Raw genomic sequence first — 27103 nt, 5'->3', positions numbered from 1 at the left:
TTTTAACACAGAAAGTGAAATATAACCCTTTTATGCATGCATGCTTTAAACCTTTCTGATGTCTGTGGATTTGCTTGACCAAATTCACCTTACATGAAACTTATTATGACATTCAAGGCATAACAACATGTGTGGGATTATTTTGTTGACGTGTCACCCTGTAGTCCAAGAAGTGAATTTTTTCCCAGACACATGTTTAACATATAGAAAGACTGTTGATGTATCATTCTTTACATTTCAGTTGTTGGACAGACTGTGATGTAATCAGGTCACAGGTTCAGAGCTTAGCATTCAGTTTTCTGACAGTGAACAATCCACAAACCTACGCAAATCTGCATGGTGGAAGCCTGAGAAAGAGAGTCTTATGTTCGTTTTGTTGTTACATAATTATTTAGACAATCAGCAGTCGTAAGCTGTTTATTTGTTACTATAAATAATTTCACAAACCATGTGTTTATGCGTGCTCAGTTGATGAAGATAGCATTGAGATACTGATATCAGACTACAACTAAGATATTACCTTCATTGCAAAAAACTGAGATATTACCTGCAATGCCTCAAGGTTTGGAGCTCCAAAAGACTCCCAGAGACTCTATGTGCTCACACATCAACACTTACACCACATGAGATTATGCATTCTTTTGAACCCATATGTTGGTCATCATAATTACAACTTTTTAATTGGATCGGCAGTATGGTGCAGCAGGGTTCCTCGAGGTTCAGCAGCAGCTTCAAATTAACTCCATAAATCTCTCTTTTCCCAGGAAATGCATGTTGAATGTTGATTACTTGTATGGTCATTAGACAGAGTAACACAGGTTGAAAATATCCATTGAGTCATGTGAAAAAGTTTCTGTAGGACTCTGTGCTGTCCTGTGAAAAACTAAGTATGCCCAATGATGCAGTAGTTTGCAAAACTAAAACATTTTATGGATAGCTTTATCAATCTCTGTCATTGTTGTGTAGAAATGTTTGGTCCCTTCTTCTTTATGACGTTGTTCATCAAGGTTTGTAGGCATTTGTTTATACGAAATATTTCAGTTGGGTTGGGCTTTGGCTGGTCCATTGGAACTGCCTGATTCTTCCTCTTTTTTTTCAACCAAACCTATTGTAGATCTGTTCACGTCCTTGGGATCATTGTCAAACTGCACGGCCAGTTAGCGCGTCAGTTTATGTTTGTTTGTTTTTTTCTCTGTCCAGGTACTTTTAGTAAATTGGCACTATGTTTGGGACCATCATGGTGACATTACCAGTTAAACACTTTAAAGATGGAATCTGACAGTACTTCTACAATTTTTGACAAAACACCACCGAGTGAAAATCAGCCTCAACCAGACATATCATCCACTGTGTTTTGCAGATATCTGTAGGCACTCAAATTTGTAGCACTCTCCTGACCTCCTCCAAGCATACAGATGAAAATGTATTTGCATTAATCACTAAATAAGACCTTTGTAATGCATTTTCTCCCTGTTTTCCTTCCCTAAGAATTACTTCTTGACATCTACCCTTGTGACCCAGTGTTTTTGAGTTTATTTTGTATGGTCGTTTTCCTATGTTAAAATTAATGTTAAAGTCAGGTGTTATTTTTAAGTTAAGGGTGGAATTGAGTTATTTTGTATTTTGTATTACTTTAGATATGTTAAGTTCTAGTATTGTTATTAGTTTGTCTTGGTTGAGTTTTAAATCTGGTTTATATTTCTTCTATGCCTCTTTGTCTATGTAGGTTCTCCTTGTGTTCCATGTTTTCCCAATATGTCATGTGTTTATGTTTGTGTGTTCCGTGTTGTTATGTCTACATACCATTATCTTTTCTGCTTAATTTTGAAGAGTCTCATGTTCCATGTTCAGTGTGTTTTGTTTTGCTTCCCCTGTGGTGTTCAGGTTCATCTGTGTCAGCTGTGTTTCCTCCAGGTGTTTCTACTTCCCTCAATACCCTTCTGTGTATTTAAGTCCTCTGTCTCTCTCAGTTCATTATTGGGTTGTCTCAGGATCGTTTTCATGCTTCTGTTCAGGTCCATGTCCATGTTGATGTCCATGTTTCTGGTCATAGTTTTCGCATACGCCTGTTCAGATTCACGCCACGTTCCATATCATAGTTTTCATTTTGCGTTTAGGTTATCCGAGTTTAGGTTTTTCCCCCAACTTGCCTTGTTTTCTGTTTTGGATATCAGCCCCAATAAAAGGGTTGACTTTTGTTATACCTTATTCCCTCTCCTGTGTCTGCTTTTGGGTCCACACCACAAAAGGCCGTGACAACCCTCCCATTAAGGCCATTCTTGATGAGGCTTTGGCAAACAGTAGATAGATCATCAGAATGACCAGATACGTCTCTTAGGCCCTGGGACAGGTCTTTACTGGATTTTTTTCCTACTTTTTAAGAACTCAACTGTTCATAGATTCAACCAAAAAAAAAAAGTTTTATGTCTTTGTGACAGGTTGCTAAAAAGTTGCTAAAAGTCAAGCAAGATAAGCCTGTATTTGTAATGCTTCTAGCATCAGTTCCACCCCCATTGAATCTATCTGCAATTTGTCCGCCCATTGTTCATGTCCCAAAGACATAATAGTGCAGGATATTGGAAGGTCTGCTTTATGTTATGGCATTAGTTCAGTCTAAGTTGTGATTCCAAATTGATGGAATAAATAAAGACATTTAAAACTTTTTGTTTCCATCTCAAGGATATGGGTCATTGGTTGTTTCTTAGTAAATCAATTTTACTCTTCATAAGTGGGTGAGTAGGAAATGTTGATTTGGACTGTAATATTAAGTCCATAATAAGTCCATATTAAAACAAGTTTGAATTATATTTCAAAACGCATCTTACAGACAAAAAAGTATAAAGGGATTATCCATGTCTTGTTTGAGCTTGTTTTCAAATGTCATGACAAAATGGCCTAGAGCAGATTAGATTTTCTTTAGTATTTTTAAGATTAGACCATGACATGACTTAATATGTTCCTCACTTAGACTTGGTAATTCTTTTTTTTTTTTTTCCAAATACCAACCCTAGAGATCCTGAATAATGAAGGAGCTCTCACTATTTCAAAGGAGCTTTTCACGGTTAATTTGGCTGAGCTACGTCTGTCAAAAGGCGGCACTATGTCAAAGACCTGCATTTTTAATGAACTTTCATTAAGTTGATTGAATAATTCAGCAATCGCTTTGATGAAAGCGACATCATTCTCATTGCTCTCATGGTTGTCACTTTTTACACTTTGTCTAAACATGATTACCCAAGTGCATTATGCAACCCATATGTGCTAGATGTGACAAATCAGGTTTTTCATCAGGTCTTTGTTGTTTTGTACTTTTTAGTTGTAAGAACTATAAATAAACAGTAGTTGTTAAAAGTCAATATTTGATATGTCCATCAAATTTAGACAAAACTCCATAAGAAGCATAAGAAGTTGAAAAGATTTTGATAGGTTGAGTATGGAGAGAAACTAGCTGTTCACTCTACAGCTGAGCTTATATTACAGGTGTTTTAATATTTTCAGATGTTGAGCTGGTCATTAATATTGCATAAAACCTTATGTGCTTGATCTGCAATGTTTTATCCAGATTTTTCTCATGACTGAGATCTTAGCACAGCTTTTCTTCCATTTCCCCAATGTGATTTAAAGAATTATTAATTTAATTTATTTTCAACTGCTCATTAATATTGTATCCCATCATTTTTGTTATGATGGCCTTATTATAAATTCTTATCATTAAAAATCTGGTTATAAAACATAATTACCACTGTCAACTATGCTTGGAAAACAAAGCTTTTGATTTTCTGTGTGAAGGTGACATGGGCTGCTCTGCATTTGCTGTAACAAGCAAACTACAAGCTGAAGAAATCCAGCCTTGATTTAAAGTTTTCACCTGCTTTTTGAGTCACATTGGCATTGGCAGACTGTGTACAGTACTGCAGATTGCATTGTAATAATTGAGAACTTGCCCTGTCCAGTCCAATAGCAAACCAAAGAAGAATCCTTTGCAAGTGTTTGCCAGAAACTTTTCCAAAACTTGCAGCCAATCCAAACACAGCCTCATGCCCCACAAAGCCCACCTATTCAGTGGTCTCTAACTTGATTTTCTCCAGACCTCTTGAAATGAGCCGGTGTTGTGGCTACATCAGTTTACTGCTGGTTTGATAGATGGCCGAGCTGCTGATTGAACTGATTCAAAAGTGCATTTTGAAGGGGACAAATGTTTGTGCCATGGGACGAAGTACAACCAGCTTTACTTTTATGCCTTTCATCCAAAGCATTTCATGGGATACACATGAAATACTCCTCTGTAGTTGGACTGTTATTTGCATTATTTGTGCACAAAATAACAAAATTTCTGCAACAATGTAAAGTCACTTTTACCTACATTCTACAGACAGATTAAAATGCAAATGCACTTTCTTTTAAATAAATATAATTAGGACATAATTAAAATTTGCAGTAACAAACACTTTAAAATATGTGCAGCAATGTGATTATACAAAACTAATTATATTTCAAAAGTAATTTAGTTTGCAGGCTTTACATTTTTAATATAAACTAGTAAATTGTCACAGATTTCAGCTTCTCTTTCAGCCTGACTTAATGAAAAAAGGGGTAGGCTGAGAAATGAAATGCACCTTTAATTATTTAGCAAACTGCTGAATGAAGCTTGTTCTCCACATCAAACAGAGTGATGCACGGCACACGGAGAGCGAGGATCCACTGCAGTCAGTCACGAGCCGACACTTTACTCTCCGAGCTGTCTACTTAACGAACTGCTTGTCTGGTCCCTGGAAAATTGCAGGAAATGCGTCTATTTTAATGGATGTTTAACTCATAGTCATAGCACAGCCCATAACCTCCAATCCCCAGCGCATATTACAGCCTGGCAGAGTATTTGTTTTGTTTGAACAGCAATGTCAAATACTTTGTAGAAGAATTGCATTTTTGACGTAGTTTATTAATCTTTTTTTTTCCTGTCCAGTCCAGCAGCGAGCAATCAGAATTGTTGTCTGAAGGCCAAAAAATGCCAAACAGATTTACTTTCACAAGTGGAACATTACAGCATTTGCTATAATGGTCCATTTATTAGCACTTCATTGGGATTTGTTATTTTTAGTTATTAAGCCGACATTGGACAAGACTGGGGGATGTGAAAGAAAAAGGAGAAAGAAAGTGAAGAGTTGGGTAGAAAGTTAACAGAAGGAGAGGGAGAGAAAAACAGAGGAGAAATAGAGGGATGGGGGGGGGGAGCGGCACTGGGAATCTGCTTCAACACCTGCTGAGAGGGAAAAAAAAAGCACAGAAAACCACAGCAACAACCAACATATGCATGAACAGTGACAATGTTACTGAACAGCACACAGTACTAATAATACAAGATATTTTTAGAGGCAGCAGTCGCCTAAGATAGTGTGTGTCTGTAAGTACCTGTGTGTGTGAGCACTTGTGTTCATAAGGCTTCTCCACGTTAGTGTCTAATAGAGGGTGTGGGGAGCCACAACCCTGCCCCAGCCACACCCAAGTACCCAGCCCTGGACACTGAGAACTACCAATGCACCGGGCACGTGGGGGAACCAGCCAGTGTGGTGGGGAGAAATAGGCCGCATACATGGGGAAGCCTGATGTGTTCTAAGACAGAGGTGGAGTCTAAGACTTGACCTGACACATAGACATAGACAAACAGACACACACAGACACAAACATGAATTCCCCACCTTATCCACACATACACCAACACTCACCCATGCACCTAACACGGAGACACACCAAACTCTATACTCCCAAGTCCAGGCACCAATGACACCAGAGGGGCAATGGGGCCCCAGACACAGGAGATGGTCCCCTTCACTCGAGACAAGGTGGAGACAGGAGGCCAAAGAGAAGCCCACCAGCCAGACCCCTCCCAGATAGCCAGTTCCTCCATCCTGCCTCCAGCCGTGGATGGCTTTCCATGGCTGGAACAGTTGTGTGAAACGATAGTTTGTGAATCTTTAAAGGACGAATTAACAAGCAGCCACTAACTTTATTTATATCTTTAATAATCAACTTATGGCTACAAGGAAAATTACAATGTTGAGACAGTAAATTAGATTAGAGATCTATTTTTTTTAATATGGAGTTTTTGTAAAAAGGACTTATGAAACACAAAATTTGAAACACAAAAAAAGCACCAGCCAAAGATCTCCCCTATGGGAGAAATCACTGTGAAAGTTGAGACACATACGTTGACACATTTTGCAAACTAAATAGAAAATTGTCTGGCACCGACTTTCCAAATGCTCAATGTGTTCACATGGGGGGATATGCACAAGGTATCGTTTGGTTCGGATGTCTAGGCACAGTGATTGTGAAGATGTAACATTTCGAAGGATAATGTGTGTGGTTTTTTTTTTAAATAGTTTGCATTAGGAGACTGGGTGAGAGATGGTGGAATAAATTAGCTGGGAGATGGGGGTGCATGTGGTCTTTTGTAACTACAAAAGACAAACATTACATGTCTTTTTTCCCTTATTTTTTTTTTCTTTCACTGGCTGGTTAGCCTCATCTGCCTTCACATGTACGTGAACTTGAGTGATATCTCATTCTTAATCCACAGATTATAATATGATGTTAGAATTCAGTGAGATCTGGACAGCAACCCATTCTTTCACAAATGTTTGCAGAAGCAGGCTGCATGCCTTTGTGCTTGATTTTATACACCTGTGGCCATGGAAGTGATTGGAACACCTGAATTAAATCATTAGGATAGGTGAGTGAATACTTTTGGCAATATAGTGTATCTGTATTTTATACTCCTTACATTTTTTAAACAGGCTTGTTACTTTAGGTTTAGCAAAGTTAAAGCTAAGTTGAGTTATTATTTCATATCCCTGTGCACCTTTAAGGTCCCAAACCAATCTAAACCTAAATCGAGGGAATAATAATAAAGACAGTGCCTATGGCATCTCTATCACAGATGAGAAGGGGAAATGGGCAAAATATATATAATCTATGCATCATTTATTGCATTATACCCAAAAGTTAACGTGGGCCAAAATGATCGAGAACAGCAGATCTTGATGCAGATGTAAATACACTGTGGTTGCCGTACTTCAGCATAGTAAGTACTACTGAATATGAGAGAACATCAAGGGAGTAACACTTAAATTGGCAGATAAGTTGAAATGCAACATTTCTAACAGCTCAACAAATATCAGCAAACACACAAACTTGTCATAAAACATGGAATCTGGACCCAAATGCAGACATGAAAAACAGAAAAATTTGCAGACAAATGAACAAAAGGCAGGTCTTTATTTCAGCAGTGAAATGTCCAAAATAAGCGATAAAGTCCACTGAGAAAATAAACAGAGCACTAAACCACCTGGGAACATTTAGAAAGGAAAAGGGAAACAGACACTGAGACAAAGACTAAAGGGATGAGGATAATTAAGAGAAGTGGACACAGGAGTGGACACAGTGAGGTGACACTGGAGATAAAATTCAAAGAGCCACAAGGGGAAGTGAAACTAAACAAAAGACACTAGAGACAAGTAACTATCAAAATAAAGGAGTGAGAACTGTAACTTAATGGGGATGTGCAGACACATAAAAGAACTTAGCCTGGAGGAGCTGACAAGGACGATAGGACAGGAAACACTGAGGGAACAAATTAAACTCTAAATCTAAGATTAAATTTTAACAAGAACTAAAAAGTCTAAAATGTCCAAAATTTTTAATTCAGTTTTTTTTTCTCCTTACGTTCTACATAACAGATCTTAAAGCTGGGTGAATTCATTAGAATTTAAGTTGAAATAGAGCTTTTATTCCCTTGTATAATATTATTTTATTATTAAATTACACGTGACAAGTGGAGATTCAGTTAACTTTGCACAAAAAGAAACCATAAAAGATCTATGTTTAACTATCATACTTTGAGTATATTTCACTTTTACTTAAAGGTACAGTAAGTAATTTTTTGAGGTTATTTAAAATAAAACTGAATGTTGTGGTCATAAATATTAACTGATTAGTGTGTAATTATTTCTTCCAACAACTGGATGACTGTCATAAACTTAAAATTCATTAAAAATACTAAAATGCTTGCAATTACTTAAGCTCAAGCATCCTAAAAAGGCTCAAGTGTCCCTAAAAATCACACTTTCCCTCTAATAAACATTCTTATATGGAACTCAGTGAGGATGTGGTGAATTACACTAGAGGGGGACAGATGCTGCTGTTCTGCATAGGCCTGAACCGCATCAGTGAGATCGTTGACAAGACTGGCTATGGATACCGATTACAGAATGGAGCAATCGTCAGCCACCTACTTTGCATGGATAACACCAAGCTGTAAGCCAGGAGTGAACGAGACATCAGAAAATGAGTGAAAAAGTAGCCAATTTCCAAAGAAAAACTTTGAAAGAGCTTTAGAAAGCCTGTAGAAGTATTGCTCAAGACTACTTAAAAGCAAAATATAAAGAAATAAGGGATGCCTCCAGACTTATATATTGCTTTATGCACTGTTGTTACCCCAATAACAACTGTCTTTCCTTAATGAGCTATTGTCAATGAATACTGTTTGCCTAAGGTCTCTAAGTCCACTTCATTTTTATTACTAGGGTGTCAAACACTGTTGTTTTGTCAGAATCTCCAGGTGTCAGACAGATATGCATTAGGTGTTCATTGAAATACTGTCAGCAGGAGCTCACATTCTATTTCAAAGCAGTGTTCATTATGAGGAAGGAAGGGGCGGCGGTGGCTTAAATCACAGCTTTTTCAGACAGAAGATCACATTGCTTGTTCTATTTGGTAATGTTGTGTTTTGCTTTTTGTTTCACTTTTCTTTTCTAGTGGCTGATTTGTTGAGTTTTTTTGGTAGGTTAAAATATCCCCCTTTTACAAGGAGACTCTCTGATTCTCTCTTCTTCTGTCAACGTATATCCTCAGTTGGGGTCAGCAGTTCACCTCATTTGCTGAGTTGTCTACAGGTTTGACAAAGCCTCCTTGACGTAGGCCAGCAGTCTTTTCTCACCTTTTCTTATGTGACTATTAAGGGTACAGGACTTGTCCTTCTTGCCTACCTTCTCTATTATAAAAACAATGTTATTTGACATACTTTCCCCTCAAAAGTAAAAAAAAAAAAAAGTGTTATTAAGAGGAAGGAGGGATTTTGTGTCTTTGACTTGTAACATATATATGTACTCAGTAATCGAGCCAGGCTTGATTCTAGTCGTTTTAGTTTAGGCTTCTTCACACCTGACAACCAGCATGATTAAATCTACATAGACACAATTCCTGTTTTTTTTTCCATGTAAGACATCATTCCTTGTTGGTTTTGTTAAGGCTGCAGGCACTTTCTCTGTCCTGTCCTTGCACGTTAAGACAGTGAGGCAAAGGTCACATACAAACCCTACATGGGACCAGCAGCAGCAGCATGCATTGTGCAATACAGTGATGAAGCAGGAAGGAAAGAGAGGTATTGGAAAGGATGGTGGCAAGAGGGAGGAAGGGGGTTGCTGGGGTGATCTTTTCTGTCCCTGTAAAGCTGCAGTTTACGTGTGTAATCCCCTACAGGGCAGCTAAAGGAGGATATCTTCCCATGATGCTTCTCTTGGGGAAATAAAGGTGCCAGCTGAAATGATCAATTTGTGGTCTGTGGTCTACAGTAAATGTGAGATTGCTGCTCAAACAGTCATAGCCAATTTGTATAATTTGGACAGAATATTGCCAAATCTCTAACCTTCAACGCTGAAATCATTAATTAATCAGTGTAGCAGAAATTACTCGATAAACTGCAAAATAAAACTCAACTTGGGCTAAAAAAATAAAATAAATACACACTTGCTTAGCATTAAGAGCAAGGCAATACTGGTAATTGTATTTCGATCTGGGCTGCATGTGTGTGTGTTATTATTCTTGTTAAGTGGCACCTTAACACTGAAGCGCAAGCTAATGAAAATCTCCTCAAGCTTGCCTGTAGCTAAAGATGCCCAGCCAAGTCTCTCTTTAGCTCTACACCACATGTTGGCCTGTTGATATTCAGCTGTTTTAATAATATGAGAGATTATCAACCTTATAATTGCTGAGAATCAGCACTTCCTTGGATTTGTGTTTCAGATCTGCTTGTGCTTGCTCCCAAATTCAAGAAGTATTGCAACCTAAATGCCCTCATGAAATTGGAATTCTCCAGAGTTGAGTCCCCGCTTTAATCACTGTCATCCTTGAAATGAACGATAACAAGGTTTTGTTGGCAATCTCCTCTACATTTGTAGTCATCTTTCCACTGCCCTATTCTTGTTGACCTGGCAAGGGATGCGGCAAACAATTTTGCAGACAACTGCAGGGAAGGTGGTGGAGTTCAGCAACATCAAGGTGTTGCAATGAGATATCAGAAAACTCAGCGAGGTTGATATGCTGTAGTGGGGAGAAATAAGATAAATCTCAGGGAGCAGATCAGATAGGTCTCAAGCTGCATAACCCCAAGAATCAGCTTAAAGAAAGAAAGAATGTCAGAGCTGGCAACTTGACATCAAAGTAGAATCTCCCCCTCAGATGTTTTTCTCGCTTTACCTGAAAGGCCACAAGATGTTCCCTCTCTTGCAGTGAAAAGAAAGTTGGCTAAAGCTTGCTCTAACTATTGAAACAATTGTTTTGAAATAAATAAATATATAAATAAATGCACACAGTAAAATTAAACTCAAGCACTTTCCATAAGATTAGATATTGATTTCTCTTCCAAATTACTGTAAAGAGATCTCTCTCTAGATGATTAGGTGTTTGTACTTGTACTGTTACTTCCTTTCCTACTGTGCCAAGCATGGGTTGCAGAGGTTATGGAGTAGAAATTTACAGTGATAATTAACAATAAAACAAATTTAAAATTTGGACGTTCATCATAACTTTTTAAAAATATGTCGTTTTGGTAAATTTAGCTAGAAACCAATTTCTTGTCTGTGATCATGTTTTTTTGTGATCCTTCTGTTTTAATCTAATTTCTCTATTCTAGTAAACATGGACTTGGATCAAACCAGACCCGTGTTGTAACAATTATTCTTCAGTGTCATAGCTGGATGCTCAACTTGACTATATTTTCAACAGTTTATATATTTCTAACAAAGACAAAACATTTTCACTTGTACTATTCAAAGTCTAGACTGCTGGCAGCTGGAGAGCATAGCAAATTGTGATCGGTAGTGTAAGGAGTAATCTAAGGAGTGAGTAGTTTTAGGAGGGTTCCCCGGCTGTAGATGAATGGGTGGCAAAGACAAGAAGTGAGAACAAAAAAAACTTTTCTTTTTCCTGATCTTCTTTTAGGACTGCCTCTAAGGTGTACAGCATCCCTTACACTGATAAAAACCAATGCACAGTAAACAGGGGGGAGACTGTAGACAGACTGTAGGATGGAACTGTATAACACTGACTCTCACAAACCTTTTTTTTAAAAGCTTTTGCTAACTATGGGATTAATTTGAATAAGTGACCAGGTAACTGATATATATGATAAAACATGATATTTGTGTCTTCAATTTTGGTCATGTAGGAGACCAAAAGAAAGTACATAATGAGTGACCATGACCTACGTCATAAAAGTTAAAGCAAAAAAACAAGGAAATCAGAATCCAGATGTTTGCTTCACAATGAGTACAAAAGACATACTTAGTCTGCAGTCACAGGCTGTTACAAAAGCAGTAAAACTGTTATTTGCAAGTCTGCCTGCGAATTACTGCAATCTGGACTCCACAAAATATTAACAGGGGCTGAAGTTGTTTTTATTGTCAGAGTTATGCATTTACAAAGACAGGTTAGGTAGTAACAGTAAATCTCAAAATGTACTTCTCCAGATATCACACAGGTAGCTGTCAAACTCAGACTCACCATTTACCTACATTTAAGCACACAACCCTCTCTCTTCAGTTCCTTTGTCAGAACATTTTTATTTTACTGTTAGTAAAAGTCTGATCTGTTTACTAACCTCAAGAATGAACTCAGAAATCAGTGATTATTGTTTGCACAGCAGTACGACAGAAGCACAAGAACATATTGATGAATAATGGATAAGAAATACGTGTGAACCACATATTGAGAGAGTTCATTCAGGACAGAACACCAAGAAACTGATAGCTTCACGTGCAGCTCGTGATTGATTGAGTGACTGATTGACTAATACTTGTTTTCTAGTTTTATTTTAGCTAGTATATGCTAAGGAGCACCTCAATACTGAATATACCTACCCTTCAGCTGTTTGCATATTATGAGTCATGAAACATTTTGGCAGGTAATTCTAAGAGACCTAAGGTCCATACATTTTTCATATGATTCATTTTTCCTGCAGCAGCATGTTGTCTAAATAAAACAAATTACTCTCCTTCAAAGGGAACTTTTTATACACCTCAGTTTGTGAAGCTAAAGCTGCTTCTATTATGGTTTCCTGCTTTGACTGAATGAAAAGTGTAAATAATAACAAAAACAGACATTTAATTGGTCGGTGGCATTATGTTTTAGAGTTGCACAGCACTGACCAGAAACATCCAGTCTTCAATTTAGTGAAAAAAATCAATCAATGATATTTTAGTGTGTGAACAGGTGTGTGAAATGTTGAAATAAAAACAAACAACGACAATAGTAAGGTACTGGTGTGTGTCCAAAACCATTGACTTGAGGGTGGGTCAAACTGAAACTACCTGTAAAACATGTAAGGTTTACATGATCTGGTATAAGCTTTTAAGGCAAGAACCTGCCATGAAGTGTTTTACAAAGGTATTAAAACCATGGTCAAATAAACACACCTCCATCAAGTAAAACAGCACAAAACCCACAGCCATTCCCCGAAAGCCTGTCTGAATAGATTTGTTTTCAGCTGTTTTATAAAGGAATTTTATGAGCGTGAATTTACATTGGAAGCTGGTTTTCTTGATAACAGTGACAGCCAGAAACTGACCTTTAACAGTTATTCCACACAGTGATTGTCAGGATCTGAAGTAGGACTTACTTTTAAAAGTGCAAGAACAAAGTGTTTTCTGTTGCATGACTTCAGAGTGTTAAACTCTTGCCCTTGTCAAGCTATATCCTGTGTGTCACTTTATTCTACTAAAAGGAAAGTGGCAACAGTGTTATCAGCTTTCAGACTAACATGACCTCATTTCACAGTTAGTACTATACTGACACTCTATGCTTGCATCTAGGATTGTCAGGAAAGTCAAAAATGTAGATTTTGCATATGTATAGCTCTTTACCTCAACTATGTCAGGAATTGTATCCTCTCACCAACTGGAACAAACTGTACACCTCGGTATTATTTTTAAACTTAAAAAAAAACTTAATCAATTATTTTAAAAAAAAAGTTGCTGATGAAAAAATAAAAAGTGGTCACACTTTTTATTACAGCTTAGTAATATGTTGATAGTAGTGGGGTAAGAAAGTGTGAACAAGAAGATAAGAACATGGAAAAAAAATATTGTCACTTAATTACTAAAGACCAAGTGGTTATAACTAATTAACTGAAATGTAGGTACTTGGGTAATAACAGACCAAAAAGTAGGGATAATGACGTGAATAAAAAGGTATATTTAAGATGTAAAAACAATTTGTACTATTAGGATAATATATAAATAAGAATATGATGACCACTTTCAATAAAATGTGACTATCTAGCCATTAGAATTGTTATGTACTGACTTTAAAGTGGTGGTAACCTGATAATAATAATCTAATACTGGAAGATCCTGATTCTAGGGGACTATTACCATAATATAATGTTGGAATTAATCCTGCATTATTAGTCCCATCTTACCTACATATTAACAATGTAAATAACTTTAATACTGTTGCTTATTACCTGGAAACACAGGCAATAGTTTCTGTGTACAACAAGAAATCTGGGCTTCAAATGATTGATGTTCATAATGAAGTTCACAAAAGATTTAGCCATGACAAACAAAAAAGCAAACAAACAACAAACACAATGGTGCTAGCTAATAAAGTACCAATTTGAATTTCAACAATTTAATGAAAGATACTGTGTTTGAGAATCTTAAAATCTGAGGTGAATCATGTAATTTGTTATATTTATTCATGGAAAATGAGATTTGGGTGAGGCAAGCCTAGGGCCAAAGAAAAAGCATTAATCCAAAATGGATTGTAATATCTTTAAAAGGAAATCATCCCAAAAGAGTGTATACATCCATGCCTGCATGTTGTTAATAAGCAATTTTCTTTGAAAATGCTGCACGTCTGAGGAGAAAAATAAATACAAAAATGAATAAATGAAAAATGGAAAGATGCTCTTGTGCCTCGGCTACCAAGTGAGAGGTCAAGGTCATTTTAGAGAAAGGTAAAAGCAAGACTACACCTACTTTGACATCTGACCATTTGTCACTGATGGGGAAGCTTACTGTTAAAGCATATTATCCTCACATACTCCTATCACAGTGTTGTTGTTTACCGTATACCCTCCTAGATTCCTGAAATTCTCATTAAAAAAATATTTAGACTTGTTCATTTGCCAGATGAGAAATCCCACGCTGAAATAGAATTTGAAACAGAGAACAGATATTTACCAGATACCAGTGATGAATAAACATAGAATAGGCACTCCTTCCTGTGGGTGCGTCATTCACTTTGGGGGGTTATCTTATACTGCAGATCATCAGTGCTGAGCATGGAATCTGCAGTGTGACTTAGGTGCTTCAGAGGACATCCCAGTCACATAGTAATCAAAAAAGAGATCTCAGGGAATATCATCCAAGCAGAATGTGGATTTGAGGGGATGGAATTGGGAAATATATCGGTGACTTTCCACCTGCATCCAATACCTGTCTCAGTGAATAAATATGAACTGAGTGTCCATCATGCACTTTTCACTGACAGACAGCTGTTTGCAAAATGCTCTTACAATATATAAAATTCAATTCACACTCTACTTGTTCATATGTAAATCACACATAAAGGAGTGGTAACATCCCTCACGATATGGACATAGCGACTGACAAGACTTTACAAACCGGTGAATAACACTGGAGTGGCTAAGTACCCAAGCCAAACCCAAATGTTCATCTACACCTGCTGTAAATATCTTATTGGATTCTTGATCGAATGATAATTTGCACAGTAAATCTAAAGTTGTATTCAGTAAGACCATGAATTCATTAAGAAGGTGTTTACTGAAATTAATAAATTATCAGTAAACAGCAGAGTCCTTTGCATGAAGACTTCCATGCATTTTTTTTTTAAATTTTTTTTGCAACCAGAGGAGTCCTGCTCTGCTGACAGTTAGAAAGACGCATGTTTTCTTCAACCAGTGTAACTTTAAGATCATTGATTATTGTCTGTGAACCTCTTTAAGCACAAAAGGAAAGATTTCATGAATCTGACAGAACATTTCTGTCTTAAAAAATGGGGACATTCAAAAGCTGCACCATTCTTTCCTATTCGTGAGGCTATATTGTGCCTGTGATTTGACACTTCACCTGTGCATATCAGGTGTATAGTCATTATGTTGCCAGAGGTGTGTAAATACTTTAAAATAAATCACACACACACACACACACACACAAAATTACTCCAGTAAATTATGCTTCAAAATATTCAAAAAATACGGTCACATTGGCCCATTAGTGAAAACTGCTGAGGGAATAAGTGCCTTTCTAAGTACAGAGTGGCAAACAGGAAGTTTTTTCTGTGTTAAGATACTTTAATGAGTGTAAAAACCAACTATTCCATTTGTACCTTTTTTAAAGACCTACAGTACATGAAATTGGCTCAAGCATAGTAGTGTTTGTACACAGAAATGCATTAAACCAGAAACAGTAAGGGAAACCTTTGACCCTATTTTTTATGTATTTATACAGGTTCAGAAAATGTATTCCTCTGTATTCTTTTATTTCTGCTTTATTCTTCAAAAAGAATATGCCAGTCAGACATTTTTGTCTCCGATTATATCACACTATGTTCAGGACAGATCAAAAGCCTGGTATCTAATATAGGACACGACTAACAACTGGTTACAATCTAGCCAGCTAACTTCCTTTGTTCTTTCAAAAAGCATTATACATAATTGTAAGACATTGTTTGAAATTATGTCATTAGTTATGCCAGTCTACAGACTGCTACAGACTTCCACTTTGTCAATGGTTTTGGAAGTTTTTTGGGGAAAATGCTGCAATACCAACGGCACCAACTTTTTAAAAAATGCACCAGTTGAGTGTTAATCCATATTTTGGTTGAAACATTTCACTCTGGAAGAAAATGTTACATTGACAACCCAATGGACCAATAATCTGACATTTCAATCCCTTGAGCCATGTGGCAGTGGTGGAAACAAGTCTTCAAAGTCCTCTACTAAAGTCATATTGAGGATTGTAACCTGGGGGATGATAAAAAAAAATAGTTGCTGAACAACAGCCAATATTGCATCAGGATACTATAAGTTGCATAATCAAAAAGCCACAGTATGATGGCATGGTTTGTTCTCTGTCAATTCTTTGGCATACAAACACAGATGCCTTTTGTGTCTAAATGTGCATTACAAACATATACTGCAAAGTTATTTACAGAATAAAAAGGAGTTGGAGAATCATCCATCAATCCATTTTGTTCTGCTCATCCAAACATCCAAACAGGCCAACAGAATGTCATTCCTCAAGAAACTGCATGTTGCTAGGAAGTGGAAGCCTGTGTGGAATTACAGGGATTATTTTATATAACCATCATCTTTGTCATTGCATTAATTATCATTTCATCCAAGCATTTATTGAAGTTGCTGGCATTATGTTATAATTGATATTATAGGGGTTATCCTAATCAAATATTAACATGTTTATTACAGGTGCAGTTATAACTACTTTAAAATGATTGAGTTAAATATATATGTATCATAACTCATAGGCTGAGTATATGGGTACAGTAAAATAGTAGCTGAGCAAAGGCCTGAATGTATTCAGCTTCTTGTGGTATTTGAGTTTGCTTAGTTACAGGTGACGGAAGGATGTCCAGTCCATGGTGACCTCAAAGGCCTTAGATCATCACCATATTCTTAAGAGTATGCCACAAGGAGGAACCTCTATGTTGCAGTTAATTCTTAAAATACATGAATGTTCTGTACATGCAAATTATGTGCTTGTAAACGCAAGAAGGGGCGTTACAATACCCTGATGTTATAAAAGCAATCTAGAGTGTATTTTGGGTAGAGATGTACAACTGTTTGGCAGTTTACACCTCTCCACGCTGCGTGCATTCATTAAAATCAATTGTTTGATTGACCTCTTCTGGACCATCATTGTTTTACTCTCATCCTCAATTTCGAACCCGTAACACCTGCTACAAAAGACTTGTTATAAGCACATCCAGAAGAGGATGGATGGATGGATGGATGGATGGATGGATGGATGTTTTTGAGCTGCATGCTGATATCAAGGCTGCCTCATCTAATTTTTAAAGCAAAGATTTAATGTGTGAGCAATAGACTGTAATAAGTCGGTAATAAGTAACGTGACACATTTCTTTGCTTTTACCTAACCAGCAAAGTTTTGTAATTAGTTGGGTTTTTTTCAATGAGAAATGCTTTTTAAAAATGAATGTATTCAGTTAACATCGACCTATTTCAATAGACCTTTGCTCAACTGGCCTATGTCCCAAAGAGTCAGTTGTGACAAATTGACCCACATTTGTGTAGAGACTCTGTCTAGTCTGGAAAAAAGAGGTGGTAAGATTCAGATGAAACCGAATAAAATTTCCCATGAGATCTGGTAAATAAATAAGTAAGCATCTATATAAGCACCAAGCAACCATGGATTGCTTTGAAGTCATCAGTGGCTGGAGGTTCAGATTGATGTCTTGTTACTTGCCCATGGCTACAGCAGGCAGTGGACCAGCCAGCCATTAGGGTCCTGTACCACCTGGCCGATGGTCCTCTTTTGGAAATGCCCAGTTGCCTCCACCTGCCTGCTAAGACAATCTGCAACGTATAATAAATAACATGGCCCACATGCACAAAAGTAACGCCATGCACTCAGTCATTTTTTTTTTTTTTCATCTGGCTGACGAGGCTATCATTACGCAGGAAGTTGTAAATAGCTGGAAAGTTACTGCTGGTAGCAGTAAATCAGCTGGAAGAATGGATTAAAATACAAAAGAATTAACCCAATGTTTGTGAGAGTAATTCAGTTTTCCATTGTTATTCATTTGCATTTCAGTTATTACATAATACAGTTGTGATAACCAAATCTCTGGTTTCCTAACTTCAATTGCTAAATTTAGCAGGACATTTTTCAGTACTACAAGAGTTAAGAGAAGTTTTAGAGGGAAAGGAGTAGACTGGAAAACAAGTGATATAAGGTTAGAGTTTCCGCATGTTTGGCTTGCAGTTGCTCCTTTTGTGTAACTGTACCTAACCTGGTGTTATAATTTCATATGGTACTGTACAAATCAAAAACTTAAGAGAAGCATGAAAGTAAATGTAAAATGAAGCAAAACAGAAACTAGAAGCCTGTTTTTAAATGCAGGTCAGGTTTTCGTATCTGGCTGAGAAGAAGATCCAACAATTAAATGGCGAGCCTTCCAGTTTGGTTTCCAAAAATCCAGATCTCCATTGCCCTGTAACAGACGGATCAACTGTCTGCCTTGTGGTTGGAGTGTGGCAGTCACATGGATTACGACCAACTTGAACACATACACATAAGGACTGCACCCTGATCCTACCAACACTGATGGGTCTCATATGCATTCTAATTTACCACCTTAACATGTCAGAACCCCGGTTTAGTTGTATTCTAAGTGCTCAAATATGCTTTCTATTAGAGATATACCAAATGTAAGAAATTAACAATATCCTGTATTTTGTTACTGTTTCATATTGGAATATGTGCACCCAGCTATTGTTTTCCAGGTAAGACAACAATAGCAAATATCTTTCTTATGTTCACAAGGCATTCCTTCAGTTAAGAGCTGATGTCTTGCTCTTGTAATATCTCGTAAACAATGCTATAAGTTTTCTTCTTTAAAATGATTTTGTTACTATATGATCATAAGCTACTGTGCTATGTCTGTGGTTGCTTATACATGTATTTTTCATGCATTTAGATTGGGATTGTTATGGATGGAGGTTAGAGTGGGAGTCTGTCTGATCACATTTGTTCTGGATGCACTCTTCTGTGAAATCATGAATTGGAGAAAATGTCTCCAGGGAGCCATCAAAACCAGACACCCACTGTTGATCTTTATGACCACAGGATTTTTTCTGCTATGGGACACCAACTGTGTAGGAAATGTCTCAAGCTCAGATCAGGGAAAAAAAATCACCAACAAACAACAATATATACTCTACAAAACCAACATATGCCCGTTGGGTTTTTAAAACACTTTAATCCTACACTAGTTCAGGTTAAGCAGCCCAACACAAAGAGAAATCCATTATTTTCATTTACTATTTAATCAACACATGATGAGCTCACATAGCTTAATTATCAAAGGCTACAAAGGCTTCACAATAGAAGGGGCATAATGGAGTAGGAGCATAACATTTTAAAGTCATGCAGTCTATAGTTGCTGTATCCTTTTCTGGAAGTGAAAGAGAAGATTGTGGCCTTTTCTGCAGAGTGATAAAGGACAGACATCAGCTGCAGAACTTGCTCGAGCTCAAATATTTAGAGGTCGTTAGATTTGTCTTTACTAGCACATCTAAAAGGGGTTCAGTCCTGGCTTGGAGTAATGCTGGTGCCATTATATTATTTTTTGATTTTCTCTCCTAATGAAGTTGAGTTTTGTCGAAGCATGTAAAAGCCGTATCTGAAAACTTATCATGACTGTTGGATTTTGCTTTTGGTAAAATCTCCCCGAGTTCCTGCCAGTAATTTGAGAAGGGCCGTGTTAAATGTTAATCGTATTTAAATATCATAAAGAAATTAAATGTCCTGTGTTCTCTACAGACATTCAACAGGTTTATGTTTATTTGACGACCCTGATAAACTGAAATAAGAAAGGGCACTTAAGCTAAGTTGGATATTGATGATCACATGATACAATATTTTGGAAACAAAGCTGACAGCAGCCTTAACCATTGATTAATAAGCCATATCACATAAATGGTTATGCCTTTTATGGTATAAAGAGATTGAAGGCTGAAGTATCTAAATGTTTAATGAATGTGCATCTAGAGAATGATTCTCAAAACAACAATGACGATGCAAAAATATAAAGATGGATATTGAAAAAAGAACAATATCTTCTATATTCTTCATGCTTTTTCATAGTGTGAATTTCTTCTGGCTTTGATGTTTTCACCAATGTGTAGTAAGACTACAAAGTTGCATTTATAAATTTTGTTTAATTATGAAATAATGAATATGTTTTAAATTATATGGGACAACCAAAGTGTCAGATGTAGCCTGTTGGTCATACAATACCCAGGTCTGCCAGAAGGAATCTTTGGATTTCGTACATCTGGCTCCTGAAATTGCAGAGTTATGAGAAAGTTCTGTTGAGCTTTGGAAATAGTTATGACACTATTATGAGACGTGAATAATTCTATGATGGAAGTTTCATAGAGGGGTTTCCTTAGCCCTGAAGAAAACATGTCAAAAGGGATTTCAACATGGAATAGAAAGGGATAGTCTATTGAAATAATGTCAAAGGATGTGAGGGTATATGTCAATTTAAGGTAATACAATGCTTCTATTAGACTTCATCCATATTATTGAGACCAGGGTTAAGAAATATAATAAACTACTTACAATACGAGACTGATGACAGTCACCTACTCCACAGTTTAGGACCTGTATATTTGAGAATTCTTTTTTTAGTTGAAATGAGTAGAAAGAAGCACATAATCATATTTAAAGTTTTATCCAGTTAATCAAAAACACAGAGTCACAAGATTTGGGAGACTTAAGGAGTATCAAAGACTGGACCACTAATTTAGCCCTACTGTCCTTTATTTGTTCTCATCTAAGTATTGATTTAAGTAGGCCTTTCTCTTTTACTTATTAGTGTTATGAGGAATAATCTTTTGAGATATGTCTTATTTAGACATCACTGTATTCGATATATTGATATGTATTCTTGTTGACAACCAAGGCCAACTCTGAACATGGTCCCGATTAGGTGTGGGGTTTGGTGTTGAAGTGAAACAAGAATATATAAAAATACAGACTGTTATTCTGGAAAAAAAAAGGGAGAAAAAAAGTGTGAATATCTTTCAAAGAATAAAACTCTCCTATGCTTTGCCCCTCTGTTAAACCCTTTTGGCAGTCGCGTCTCTTTCATAACTTTTTCCAAAAACGAAAAAGTAAAATGTTTTTATACCTAGGGACCGAGAAACAGGAACACTGTTGGGACTAGAAAGAAACCAACAAAAAAAAAAAAGAGAGAGAGAGAGATGCTAGAAATCAGTGCAACTATTCTTCACCCGGATGGCCCAGATTCAAGTGCCCATGACAGCAAAGCCACCTACTGGATTGTCCTTGAGCAGTACTCTAAATTCCTAAGAGGAGATTTCAATGTCTTTGGTTCTGAAAGGTCTCAACTCTCTGTGGAATGCAACAAAAACAATGTTCACAAAAGTTCACAAGGTTTGAAAATTATGCAAATAATATGTTTGCTCCTGTGCGGCACACTTCCAGATGAAACTTGAATCACAAAGAAGAGCAGTACAATATAATTTCAAGCTATTTGAAACAGTCTAGTACAATCTAAACCAAAGTTTAGTTCTCAAAATCTTGACAAAAGAACGTTTTAAAAAATATTTCATTGTATCAGATTACAATAACACAAAATGTTCATGTTTTTCTTCTCTATTCCCTGTAGAGAAAAAAAGGACCTCTTTTTTTTACTCATGCTTTGTTGACTTATGATATTAAAAATCATCCCTGTATTATATTGACAAGGGGATATATTGCATGGCTATTACAATGACATTCTGTCATTCAATTGGGGAAAAAGGAAAAAAACAAGTTCCAACTCAAAAGATGACCTGCTGTCATCTCTGTTTCACACAGTCTGTATCCACCATGAGCAGTTTCAAACAGAGTTACAGAGCTTTCATTGGAAATTTGAAAGGAAACATTCTTTGTAAATGTGGCAGAATTGTACAAAGCACTTGAAATGTGAAAATTAGGAAATTCTCAACAAGAAAAAAATAATACTTTCCAGAATACATTGGCCTGTCATTAATATTTCAACAACACAGTCTTATTTACATTTGAACTTATTTCCATTGGACTGTGGGCTTCACGTCAGACATTCACAGATGGTATTTACAGCCTCTGTGCATTACAGTGGTCCAACTTGGAAAAATCAGGAGAAAAACATGGATGCCCTTGAGTCCCCCCTCAACTCCTGCCACCCAAGCCAAACATAATACACTCATTCCAGTAGTGGCAAATATTCATGCAGTTTCTCCAACCTTCCAAAACTACATCCAAAAAGGTAAACAAGTCATAAGCATTCACATTGTTCACAGCTACTCATGTTTTTCACTGTCCCATTGAGTTTTGTTTTTTATTCCAGAAGTAAATATCTAGGATCCATTTTTAAAAAGGAAAAAGTCACATATAATATCACAAATATTATTTACAAAGTTAACAAAAAACCCCAAACAAATAAAACCAATAAACAAATCGTTATAGTTTTTCTAGACCCTTCCATATAAGCTGCAGCAACACACAGACCACCTCATTGAACATAAATATAGCCTCCACAGATGGGTCCTATTAACTGTTAAATCAAATTCTATTAGGAACAAAATGGTCTTATAAATTTTGTTTTAGGCAAAAGTAAAATACTATAATTGCTTCATAAATCAAGAATGAATAACAGCGCACACCCTGTTAATTTACAGACGAAGGTGACAATTGTGATTTTCTTTCTCATATAATACATTTATTGCAAGAACCTCACCCATTCAAGAGGAATTTGTGTGTGTGTGTGTGCGTGTGTGTGTGTGTGTGTTTTAACAATTTGACATTGCTTCACTTATTTGGTTTAGGAAGAACCACACGTTAGAGCTATTTTAAGTAGATCATTGCATGCTGCTGAGATCCTACACAGACATATTGCTGCATGCTCTTACTGCAAAATATATATTTAAAGTTTAACCTCCGTCATACATGGACTAAACCATATTTCTTGTTAAACCATTATTAGTTACGTAATGAATGCAACTGTAAGAAGAAATAAAGAGATTATTAATTTTCATATTTTGTAAAATAACAAATGTCTACTGCAATACAACTTCCAACTTTTATCTAAAGTACAATCTAAATTATTATTTAACAGATTACTTACTATCTCTTTATTTTGATAAACCTTTTCAGTAATGTTAAGTAAAAATATTTGTGCTGTATGTATATGATGGAATCAATTAGAAACATTTTATTGGGAATACAAAATAAATGCAATCAACACACAGCTAGCCCAGGGATGTAATCTCTCCTGTCCTGGGTCTGTCCTGGGGCCTCCATTATATGCCAGAAACACCTCACCTCGGAGTCGCCCAGGAGGCATCCTGGTCAAAAGCCCAAATCACGGTGGCAGCTCTACTCTGAACTCCTCCCAGTTGATCAAGTTCTTCACCCTATCTCTAAGGTTGAGCACAGACACTCTTTATTCCTGGCACTTGCATCCATGAGCTTGTTCTTTAAATTACCAACTAGAGCTTGTGACCATAGGGAAGGGCGGGATTATAGATCAGCAGGTAGATCGACGGGTTTAATTTTACAGTCAGCTTTCTCTTCACCACAACAAATTGGTACAGTGTCTGCATCACTGCCAAGTCCAAGTCTGCCTGTCAAACTCTTCCACTTTGGGTAGCAACTTGTTCTGAACTACAGGTAGGCTCTCCACCCTTTTCTAGCTGAGAACCATCGCCTCAGACTTTGAGGTTTAAGGTTTTCTCATCCCAGCCAGTTTAAACTCTACTGAAAACATGCCTCAGTGTGAGCTGGAGGTCATGATTGAATGAAGCCAACAAAACCACATCATCTGGAAAAACAGAGACAAGACCCCACTGCCCACTGGCTGTGCCTAGAAATTCTGTCCAGAAATATTATGAACAGAATCAGTAACAAATGGCTGCCCTGGCAGAGACCTACATCCACCAAGAACGAGTCTGACCTATTGCTGGCAATGTAAAACAACTCTCACTACGGTTGTGCATGAACTGGAAACAGGTAAAAACTAAAGGACAACACACACTACAGGCAGTTATAACAAACAATTTGCCTCATGCTTTGCTCAGGGCATGCTGAGCAGAATACGAGGCAATGCCTCCTGTCATGTGACAAGAGGAGAAAACAGTTGCCACTTTCCTATCTGTGGTTTGGGAGCAAAGGTAACACTTTTTTCAAGAGGATTGTCCAGCGAAGCGTTGCACAGTCACATCAGCAGGGGGAGTTTTCCTCACTCCCAGGAGAGTCATTGCTGCTCAGACTGGGGCTTACATTATAGCAGCATCAGCTCTCTTTTCATGTATAGCATGACCAGGGTGTCCATCTGTTTCAGGTAGATCCATTGACTTTTCCAACATTCTGATAACTGGGTACTGTCTGGGTACATCCACATCTAGATGATAAATGTAGTGATAGCACCTGAGTTTTTCTTCTTTAAGTCACAGAGTAACCCTTAATGTGATACTTTAATTTTTGATCCATGGCAAACATTAACTGAATAAATCATTCTGTTTATACATTTAAATTAAAAAGCACCAATCAATCTACATATAAATTCACTGATATTACTGTTTGAATATCTATAAATTCATAAAACCATTAAACACAAAGGTAAGTATTTCCCCATGTGCCCATGTACTGGCTGGGGACAAGACACAAGACTCTTTCATCTTCTTTTTTCTTTGGCTGTTTGTACAGAAATATTTAATTACTGAGCAGGTAGGGAATGTCCTTCAGAAAATTAGGTTGGACAGGAATATATGTCTTCATATTCTGGGTCAACTGGGTCACTGTGACACCCCCCCCCCCAAAAAAAAACCCGAAACTGAAAAAAAAAAATCATGTGAACTGCTGAACTACGCTATCCATCATAGAAACTGCATTTTTTGTTTACTTGTGTTATCTTTGTTGATAATTAAATTGACGAAATAGCTGAATGTCTGATAACGTGAAACATTTATTTGGGACATACAACACACAAAAAATGGGAAATAAGGATGTGGGCAATACATCTTTTAAATCAAACCATTAAGATATCATTAAAGACCTTCGTATTAAAAAAAGCAAATGTTGAGGGATCAATGTCTTATTTGCTATTATCCTACATTTTTAAGACTAAAATAGTTTGACAGCCATATCAGACCTGGTCTGATCAAAGATTGAAGACCCAAATTCAGACTCTTTATTCAAACTAAATCCCCCCCCCCCACTTTAAAAAAACCAAACAAACAAACAAAAAAATAAACAAAAAAAAGCAAAACACCTTTAATATTACAGTTGGAAAGAACTAGCAACTCATATAAAAATAAGCCACAGACAAATTTCAGACAGAGAAGATGCAGACACAGAGAGTACGTAACGGACAATGTGACAACAGCTAAACAGAAACGCAGTAATGGATGGAGAACAGAGATAAAGACAAAACAAGGACAGTGCGGGGGCTAGACTACTGAACTTGCATTTTTCTGGGCTGGAGAACCATTATTCATTATGAACTATTTTGCAGTGTAAAACAGTCTAATATTAAATTCAGTATGTTTTTTTCCGTTTAAATAAGAATAGAGGGTAGAGGTCAATATGGTGGATAAAAAGTGTCTAAACAACCACCTCTGATTTCAATTCAGATTACTTATAATTCTCTGTCAGTGAAGTGAACAAAATGACACATGCTGGATAGAACAGAGTGACTGTTGGAAAGAAAAGGATACATATGGTTCCTCATTTACTGGGGATGAGTTGCTTTTAGACTCAATTAGGCTCATAAAAAATCCACATAGCAAATACATGGATTAAGCACATAAAGCATTAAAGAACCATATTTTTAATGGTTTGGTATTTTAAGTAGAAAAAAAGAAAATTATTTGACATGATTTGTATTTGACAAAGATTGTAGTCAATTTAATTTATCTATGTATGAAACACATCTCAAAATCTGCTGATGTGCAAACCTCCTTTGGAAAATAAAAAAGGAAGATTTATGTACAGTATAATCTAGCCAACTTTGCACAGTGTTAAATTAATTATCCTCTCTTGATATACAGTAAAGAGAAAATTGGAACAAGAATAATGTGCAATATTATTCATCACCCAAACATAATTTTTTTTCTGTGCTTAGGCTGATATATGTGCTATAGTGCTGCAGGACAAAATCCCTTTCAAATTTATTGATACATCAAACAGAAACTGTGCAGTGCTTGCACCACGGATGTGACAGTTAGTATACTGTAAATCATATGGATTATATATTAAATGTCTCATCGTACATTGTATGCACGAGGGTAAAACCTGTGTTCTGCCAAGCAAACACTAAATTGCAGTAGGGGCCACCCTGCTGTCTTTTGACTTTGGAAACAAACAAAAACAACAAAGCATTTTGAGTTTATGGTTTCCAATTTGTATTTTCAGTGCTCTTAAATCTCTTGACCCATTTTTTCTCTGAGATTGTAATGCATTTATTCGGCATCTACTTTTTATGCCCCGTTTTATTATCCATTATCTTTTCTCTTCATCTTTTGTTTCCTTTAAAACACTTCTTGACAAATCTTTTTTAAAGTGTTTTGGGAATGGATTTGACCTAATTTGACTTGACTTGTGAATATGTAGCTCTGCAGGATGCATTTAGCTCTCCAAACTAGACTGAAACATTTTATTGAAGGATAAGAGTGCATACGTGTAAACTCAATTGGGAAATTGCTCCTACCATTTCAATAAATTATCTTTTTTTCTCTTTAGCTATGAAAAGGAGCAATGATGGACACAGATACCAAGCAAGTTCTTTTTTATTTCAACACAAAACATCCACATGCAGAAAAAAAAGGAAAACATGAAGTTAAGAAAATTTATTCAGCTGAAAGCCAGGTTATATTGTAAGTACTGTGCTGTGTTGTACATAAATGACGCACAGCCTACAGCACCTACAAATAGTAGTAGAACTGGAAAAAAAGGGATGGTTTCAATCTACCAAACTGGAAACAGGGTTCTTT

This window comes from Oreochromis aureus, linkage group 9 (genome assembly GCF_013358895.1).
Source record: "Oreochromis aureus strain Israel breed Guangdong linkage group 9, ZZ_aureus, whole genome shotgun sequence".
NCBI lineage: Eukaryota > Metazoa > Chordata > Actinopteri > Cichliformes > Cichlidae > Oreochromis > Oreochromis aureus.
This window is presented reverse-complemented; position numbering follows the sequence as displayed.